Raw genomic sequence first — 8,689 nt, 5'->3', positions numbered from 1 at the left:
TTGTTCGCATATTAAGCGAAGTTAGCAAGTTTAGTACATGTCTGTTATAAAATTCATTTTATTTAGCATATCAAGCATATTAAGAAGCCTTTCAACAAGTGAATTATAGGTTGAAACAAACATCCTATTTAGGCTATTTAGAAACCTATTCAGCCTATGCAGTCTATTTAGCTTTTTAGCTATCTTATCGAATAGGTTGAACCATTCATCATATTATTTAGTTTAAGCCTATTTAGCAAGCCATTTGCATTTTTTACACAACCAGTTTGTATGAACCGTTAGGCCACGACTTTTTTTTTATTGGTTTACAAAAATTATTTTGAAGATGGTCCATCGGGCGGTCGAAAAAAAAAAAAAAAAAAAACAGCATTGGAAAAAAAAGTTTATACTAATAACATCAGAACAAAGACAACATATCTTTTATAACCTTAACAAAGAGACAAAAAATCAAATTATGCAATGAAACACATCTATATCTTCAAATGAAATGAGTCCTAAAAGCACCTTTTGTAACATCAGGCAATTTTAAACACTCCATTACATGACATGCGTTCTTCTCCCATTAAAACGAAAAACTGCGCTTCATTTCCATAATTCGATGCGCACCATTACGCAATGCAATGCCCGTTGTATAAATCTTATATAAGATAAACTACTCATACACAAATTATCCGGTATGTGTTTGCTCTTACTCGACTTATGAGATGGTACATGAAAAAAAAATCGAGGTAGATCGATCCATGCGTCGTCGCGGTAATGTTTGTCAAAGTTATTGTTGTCATGAAAACTCGTTGATTTACAACGCAAAACGTCTTATTTGAACTGATGCAAAATAATTTAATCATATTTGTCAACTTCGCTTTTGCTTTATTTTGATAATTTAATCCAAAGTTTAATGTTAGCAAGTGTTTTTTTTTACCGGAATTGTAAACAAGGAGTCAGTTAAAGTCTTCCGAAAATGTGCAGTCTGTGTGAATTGACAGTTTGACGTCATCAAAGGAAAGCCGCTTTCTGTCGGAAGCAATAAAGCGACAAATTTCGCGCCGAAAAAATTGGCTTCCTTTGTCTAGCAATCAACATGCCGAACCAATCGTGTGTTTGTTTCTCAATTGCAATCCTCCAATTTAATAAAAGCACGTGCATAGCTCCGCCTCCGAATCTTTTGCAGAGAACGGAGGCGGAGTTAAATGGTTAATTGAGCTAGTGTTTTACGCAAGTTGAGTTCCGATTTGCCGAAATTACTCGGCCCTAAGCATTGAAACAACAAATACATTTATCAATGATTTTCCAAGATATACCGATTTGTTCCGATTTCCAAACTTTCTGTACAGTTCCTATAAACTATGGCGGACGTGTTTACAAAATTTCTAAACACATTTATCGTAAATAATGGCAGTGTTTTCTTGGATTATTTATACTAATTATCAAATACTTTTTTATCTACTATAATATCGGGTTTGTTTAATATAATTAACATGTTAAACAATATAGTTGCGTCACAGACTCGGAAATAAATTTTGATGGGGTCGACATTTTACTGACGCTGATTTTTTTATTGTCTGAAATTTTTACCCGAAATAAATTTTGAGAAGTGCCCATAAAAGGACTGGTACATAATGTGTCACATTGAAAAATATCCCGATCTCTGCAATATATGTGAACCAATCGTTGATTGTCTTTACTTGATTTTATTCGCAACCGTACTCAAACCGGATCGTTTTTTTTTTATCGTTTCGCTCGTTTTGCAGTGCGGTCGGGAATAAAATATTTAAAAAAAAGACGATTTTCCGATTTTATTTTTTTTCTCATTTTCCAAAAATTAGGGTCGGCGGTTTTGTAAACCAAGAAATATAAAAGTCGTGGCCTTAAGTGCCCCTTTCGAACAAACAAAAGTTATCCCAAGGAAGTGACGCTGATCTACCTTCGGCTGCCTGTCGGGCTGACCTAGTTTCGGCCCAGGGTTTAAGTTAGGGTTGTCGTCAGGAGGACGTTTATCAAGCCTATCAAGCGTAGTATACGCAATATCTACGGCATTTCGATAGGCAACTTTAAAGGCCCCTTTCGGAAAAACAAGAGGAAGCGACCTAGTGCACGCTGATCTCCCGGCGGCTGCCTGTCGTGATTACCTACTTTCGGCTCGGAGTTTTAATTATGGTCGGCATCAGAGAGACGTACATGAAGCCTATTTAGCGTATTATGCGATATATCGACGACGAGTTGGTATGCACCTGTAAGGGCCCTCTTCGAACAAACAAGAGTTATCCCCCGGCAGCGACCTTTTGCAAGCATATCTCCCGTCGGCTGCGTGTCGGGCTGACCTAGTTTCGGCGCGGGGTTTTAATTAGGGTCGGCGTCAGGGACGCGTTGATACAGCCTATTAAGCGTAGTATGCGATATATCGACGACGAGTGGGTATGTGCCTTTAAGGGCCCCTTTCGGACAAACAATAGTTATCCCACGGAATCGACCTAGTTCGCGCTGATCTTCTGTCGGTTGCCTGTCGGACTGACCTTCTTTCGGCTCGGGGGTTTAATAAGGGTCAGCGTCAGAGGGACGTTCATGCAGCCTATTTATTGTATTATGCGCTTTATCCAAGGCGTGTGGGTATGCACTTTTAAGGGCCCCTCTTCGAATACACAAGAGTAATCCCCCGGTAGCGACCTATTGCAAGCATATCTCCCGTCGGCTGCATGTCGGGCTAATCTAGTTTCGGCTAGCGTTTTTAATAAGGATCGTCGTCAGGGGGGCGTACATACAGCCTATTTAGCGTATTATGCGATATATCGACGACGAGTGTGTATGCATCTTTAAGTGTCTTTTTCGGACAAACAAGAGTTTTCCCCCGGAATCGACCTAGTGAAGGCAGATCTCCAGTCAGCTGCCTATCGGGCTGACCTTATTTCAGCCCGTGTTATAATTAGCTTCGGTGTCAGGGGAACGTATTAACAGCCTATTTAGCATATTATGCGCTATATCTACGGCGAGTGGGTATGTACCTTTAAGGGTCCCTTTCGGACACACAAGAGTTATCACCGGAAGTGCTCTAGTGCACGCTGATCTCCAGTTGACTGCCTGTCGGGCTGCTCTAGTTTCGACCCAGGGTTTTATTTAGGGTGGGCTTCAGGGGGACGTACATACAACCTATTAAGCGTTTTACGCGCTATATATATACGGCGAGTGGATATGCACCTTTAAGGGCCCGTTTCGGACAAATAAGATTTATTCCCTGGAAGCGACTTGTGCACGCTGATCTCCCGTCGGCTGCTTGTCGGGCTGACATAGTTTCTCCCTTGGAGTTTTATGAGGGTCGGCGTCAGGGGAGGGGGGGGGGTCGTACGTACAGCCTATTTAGCATATTGTGCGCTATATCCACGGCGAGTGGGTATGAACTTTTAAGGAACCCTTTCGAATAATCAAAAGTTATCCCCCGGAAGCGACCTGGGGGAGACTGATCTCCCGCGTTTATCATTACAAACACCTTCATCACCAGAACCATCACCTTCACCACCTTCACCACCACCACGATCATCACCAACACCATAACCACCAACACCAACAACATCATCATTTCCACAACCAATACCACCATCGCCACCACCATCAAAATCAATATAACCACAACCACCACCATCAGCATCACCATCACAACCACCGTCACCAAACCACCACCACCACCACCATCACCTCCAATATCACCACCACCATCAACACCACCATCATCACCACCACCATCACAACCATCACCTCCACCATCAGCACCACCAGCACCACCTCCACCGGCTAATTTGAATAATCTTCATGGCATCCGTAAACGTTGCGCCATCCTCCTCCAGCAGTGGAACCGGATCGTAAAAGAGTCCCATCTGACACGAACTAGTAACTGAAATGAAAATAAATTAAACACTACTTTATTGAAAATATACACGTTAGTATCATTTTAACCAACGAGTATATTAAGGGGCGATAACAAAAATAATATAATTAACATGTATAAGCATATATACCGGTAGATAAATACGAATATGTCCATTTGCAAGAAAATGTCAGAGTTTACGTTACACAGCAGCACTGAAAAAAAGGGATAAGATGATGTAAGACCTTAGTTACTGTTTTAGTTAACCGTATTGCTGTTGGAAAACAGAACGAAAACGCTATCGAGTAGACTTGCTTTTTAGAGCTAAGGCGTTTTAACAATGCTTACGCTGACTCGGACGACTCGGACTCGCTGTACCAGCACCGTCGACCCGCGTCAGTGTTTACGCTAACGGGCAAAAAAGTGTGTCCCTCGCAGTAAAACTGAGGAGCCTTGCCAGAGTTTGAGCAGACAGACACACAGACAGAGCGTCAACAACATTAACACGTCATAGCTCTCTAGAAATCAAGTCGAATGGACAGTGTTGTCTTTCTGCGTACCAACAGCAGTACTGCTTACCATAGAAACTCAACGATAAACGCACATCACAATTGTCTCTTTAATCATACCTGTCTAACGTCAATTTCAAAAAGATATATTATCACTTATCTTTGTATTTACAGCAGTGGCAGAGATGACATTTCAACGATCCATACGTCGGTCTTTTTACTGTGACCTCCAGCAGTTGGTCATGGTGTATATTTATATCTACCTAATCAGGCGAACTGCACATCCATTCATTTCAATATCCCAACAACCATTGATAAACCCGATCAAGTTTCACACCTTGATAAACCACCTGATCACATCTCAGAAAGGTGTAACGTGCCACTAGCTCAAATAAACAAATAACGTAGTGGTGCAAAGATGGGCACTGTCAATTGTATTTAATACAGCAATTATCAGCTTATTCACACAACTGAAGCATTGTGTCGAACTGATAATGTATGATTCAAACAGAATACTTTACACATTTTGTGACTTTAAGTCTGCATTAACTGTAGTCCTATGAGCTAATCATAGGCTTGAAAGCGTGTGTAACGTATAACTATTATATAAAAAGAATCGCTGAATGATATTTGGATGGAACCAGTCGAAGTTTAACGAATCTTGTAAACGTAAACACTCACATAGTGATATATATTTTTTAGGTTGGCCGCACACTGTCAGATCGTCGATGGTATTTTTTTACTTGATCGGACGTAGGTTATATACTGTTAAAACATCTTCCAATTTCGAATAAGATCGTGGCGACAAATTATGCAACGAAAGGCACTGAGCAATATTCAATAGACTGATACATGAAAAGCCCACTAATCACCCCGGTACAAACAACGTTGGTTCATTATATCAACCAATAAAACAAAGATAGCTTACTTTAAATAATAACGATTCATACGGTGTGTGACTTAAAAAGGATTATAATGGGTCAGCTTTATTTGTACCTGCAGATTAGTGTGTTTTTCCAAAAAGTTCCTTTTCCGGGATACATATATTATCGTCAAGGTATCGGACGGCCACCGGTACAGTCATCCAAAGGCCCTTATTTTACGTGCGGCGGTAAACTCGAATATTCATCTTTTTGTGAATTTCCTTTGCAATAATCATGCATGCGCGACGACCCTCACATTCACATCGGTACATTTATACTGTTATAAAGATTAAAATGCATGCCCCAGTAGTTCATTACATGTATACATGTAAGCGTAAAATATATATAAATATAAACGTGACATTGACCTTCCGGTCGCGATCCATTTCGTTACAACCCACTTATCAGACCCGCAGACTAGACGCACGCAAGAACGCAGGACAAATACACACATTTGATGAAACTGTGTGAAGTCAGCTCGGACATCGTTAGGCTGACGCAATGGTACCTCACATTTGACGTACGTTTATTAATTTAAATAACGACAGAAGTGGATCTGCGAATGATGCGGTTGACATGCTGTACCGTACGTCAGTCGGTTGTTGTGAATTATGAAATTTACCGTAAACAACCCCGAATATACTACCAGAAAAGAAAACAAGAAATATCTTTAAAAAAAGATATTCGGCATATATCCTGACTTTGAAATAAAGGTTTAATAATTGACGTTTCTAAGTTTATAAATTAAAAACAAAGGTTTTAGTATTGCTGTGCTCTTTTTTCACTGAATAGTCGCATATCCACCGCATGAAATATTTGTTATGAAGTGCACGAATATTAAACCACATAACAGTGTTCGTAGATACAAACGAATTTTACTACGTGAGATCACATCACATGGTTTATTATGAATTTATTTCTTCGTCATCGAACCATGTGGTATGTTGATATATAATTAAGACGCAGTTTTCTTTGCTCACATTCAAATAACACGGTTACATCCGCGTCATGCGAAAATGGGTCGTATGGCATATGCGGAAAGCGTAGCTTAAGCCCAGCCTGCGCACTTACGCAGTCTGGTCAGGGGCTACGCTTCCGCTATAAAAAAGCACGAAATGTGTCGTGGTATCTCCCGAGTAGCCTATTCAGTATGCATATTCTGACAAGACTGCGCGGATACACAGGCTGTGCTGGAGCCACGCTTGGCAGCATATTGCATAAGACCCATTTTAGCATAACGCGGATCTTTAAAAAAAATCATTGCATCTTGTAAATGGAACATCAAACCAAGATACACTCCGATAGAAAATTGAAGTCACACTTTCTTATTTATAGCAAACTGGCAATTGTCGGTAGCCTATACTGGCTTTCATACGTCACACATGTGTGCCTAGATAATTAAACGATTTCCCTTCTATCATGTATACTAATATTTCGGTTGTTTTTTTATCACAATACAAGATACATTTCATTTACCGATAGGTTTTCACAATATAAAAGAACATGATACTGCTTTTCATAACAAAATACTAAAACAAAAACATAAAATAAAATCCTCCCAGATCTCAGCGTCGTAGCACATCAGCCTCGGCTAAAATTTGCGGAGCATGTTGAGATTACAGGGAAAAAAAGGAAAATTTATGTCAAAGAATAAAATCTATATTAGAAATTGAAGCAATTGAGGAAATTGAGAATTTTAGGCACTATGATTTTCACAAACAAATATTATCATTATGTACAATTGGTTCATGTTGAGGCAGATAATTATTTAAATTTAATAATAACTTCAATTGATGCCAAAATGGCTCAGCAAAATCTTTGGAAAATCTGTATATTAAACAAAGCGTCGCACTGTACACTTCGATGCTATAATCATGTTGGACATCGGAACGTACCGAGCTAGAATCGGGTGTTTTACGGCAAGGTCTAGGTCTATTTTGGACCTAGACACACTTCGGGTGGTTGGCGTTTTCGGCTTTATTGGTATTCTCTTTATGGCCGGCGTCGAGTAAAATCCTGGACCGTTTCAGGTGGTAAGAATCTTTGTTTACATAAGAATTTTCAAATTATGATATCCCGCTTATTAAACTTTTTTGATATAAAGAAGTTCAAGTCTTTTTTTTTTAGTCAATGAAGTTGATGATAGAACTGACAGAAAATGAGCGACGCAGTGCTAAAACAAAATTTTACACAAGAAAATTGAATGGCCAGAAAAATTACTGATTTAAGTTAAATATTTGAACTCCTCATGATAATCAATATGTCCCTGAAACGCAATCGCGGTAACGCGTCCGACTCTGGATCCTTTGACCACTATTATATTGTCACTGCGTTGGTTCGAACCCCAGTAGGTCCTGTTTTTCCAAATAACTTTCATCAATGATCCTTTTTATATGTGCTTATTATTGAAAACGCTTTTGATTTAATGTATTATGTAGCGTCTACGATTCCGATAATTTAGGTATAAAATGTGGTTTAAATGGCCTTTAAAACGCACCAGAGACGTTCTAGATATAAAAAAAATCCGGGGGTGGGGGCATTCCCGGACCCTCCTAGAATGACCTAATATACTGCCCCTGCTAAAATTTGGGTCTGGTTACGCCACTGTTATGTATGAAATATTGTAAATTCACGACTGTGTTCTTGGTCCGAATAATTTTGTAAATTAGACGAGTCGTAAACAGGTTTTCGTAAAGGTTATTCTACCATGGATACCATATTCGTCTTACAAAGCATGGTTAAAAAATACATAACTATTAACCAGGAGAAAGGTTTTATGTTCGTTGATTTTCAAAAGGCCTATGATGGGATATTGCGCTATAAACCATTTGATATAATGCAGGAAATAGGTTTAATAGGAAACTGTATAAGGTCCGTGTATGTACTCAAGTGTGAGGGGTCGCGTGCGTGTTATAAATAACAATGTCACTACTGAATTTTAGTGTTAAATTGATACCAGGCAAGGGGACGTAACTAGCACGGTCATTTTTAATTGATACATAAATGAGTTATCTCTTTACCTACGTGACCGGGGCCATCAAGGAATTTTCATTACTGAAGATATTCCAAAAATACAGTGTATATAATTTGCGGATAATGTTGCGAGTTGCTCTGAAACCGCTAATGAACTACAGCGTCAGTTGCACAGTATTTTTGATTTTTGCCAAACAGGTGGCATGACTGTAAATGAAAAGAAAACTGAAAAAATTGTATTCAGAAATGATGTCCAATTGCAATCATGTGAAAGTTGGTTCTATAATGGAAATCGTGTTAATGTTACATCAGTGTACAAATACGTGGGTATACTGTTTACTACTAAATTAAGTTGGTCCAAGGCAAAAGCTAAGTTGGCATTGCAAGCAGAAATCCATTAATTCGATAAAAAGCTACCACGGCTATTTTGG

The sequence above is a fragment of the Dreissena polymorpha genome, chromosome 12, assembly GCF_020536995.1.
Source record: "Dreissena polymorpha isolate Duluth1 chromosome 12, UMN_Dpol_1.0, whole genome shotgun sequence".
NCBI classification, from domain to species: domain Eukaryota; kingdom Metazoa; phylum Mollusca; class Bivalvia; order Myida; family Dreissenidae; genus Dreissena; species Dreissena polymorpha.
The sequence above is the reverse complement of the archived record's forward strand: the minus strand, read 5'-3'. Positions refer to the sequence as shown.